This window comes from Tachyglossus aculeatus, chromosome 1 (assembly GCF_015852505.1).
Source record: "Tachyglossus aculeatus isolate mTacAcu1 chromosome 1, mTacAcu1.pri, whole genome shotgun sequence".
NCBI lineage: Eukaryota > Metazoa > Chordata > Mammalia > Monotremata > Tachyglossidae > Tachyglossus > Tachyglossus aculeatus.
This window is the reverse complement of record NC_052066.1, coordinates 39,172,587-39,173,474: the sequence shown is the minus strand read 5'-3', so window position 1 is coordinate 39,173,474 and position 888 is coordinate 39,172,587. Positions and strand designations below refer to the sequence as shown.

Genomic DNA, 888 nt, shown 5'->3' with positions numbered 1-888 from the left:
ATCCTTCTCAGCTACAGGCACCTAATTCATTCTACTAATTCAGTGTCTCAATTTATGAAATTAAATAAAAATGGATTGCTATTGAAGACATTATACATGTAAGATGATATATCTAAAGAGCCTTTGTAATCCTCTTTGTCAGAAAACGAAGCAGCATACTTAGATCAGCAACAAGCAAATCCTAGCATAGAAATATTTTTTAGAATCTCTAAACTCATAAAAATTTGGTTGTTAGAAATCATGACTATTTTCTATTGTCTTCTCATGCTATCGAGTCATCTCCAACCCATAGCGACACCATGGACACATCTCCCAGAATGCCCTACTTTCATCTGCAATCGTTTGGTAGTGTATCTATAGAGTTTTCTTCGTAAAAATATAGAATTGGTTTACCATTGCCTCCTTCTGTACACTAAACCTGATTGCTGCCCAGCGCAACTGAGTTTTAACTTGTAGCAGATTGCCTTCCACTCGTTAGCCACTGCCCAAGCTAGGAATGGAATGGATATGCCTCTGCTTAACTCTCCCTCCCATAGTCAAGACTGTTAGAGTACTGGAAACTCTCCAGGTGTGACCCTGAGAGGGGCTATTTTCTATTATGTATGAATAATTTGATGTTTAGGATGAAAGGGCAAATATATCAATATCATAACCATCATTATCATTTCAAAATAACCTGCTTGATATCTTTTTCAATGTTTTCAGCATCTCATCTTGAAGATTCCACTTAATTTTTAAGTTTCTTCAAATAGGATGCCTTTTAGCTTAACATATGATTAAAAGTGTAGGTAGTTCAAGATTTAACATTTTCTTTAAAATCTCTTCAATTTGTGAAGGACAGTTCTCCCAGTACATCCTGTGCATTAACCTTTGCAATTTTTGAACTTA

General features: G+C 35.4%; 1 non-coding gene across 1 annotated transcript; it reads right to left on the bottom strand.

The window, feature by feature from the left end:
* Positions 1 to 448: 448 nt before the first annotated feature.
* LOC119937612 lies at positions 449 to 586 on the bottom strand. The gene has a single exon (XR_005454164.1). It is a non-coding gene; the product is annotated as a small nucleolar RNA SNORA7 (small nucleolar RNA).
* Between the last annotated feature and the right edge of the window lie 302 nt (positions 587 to 888).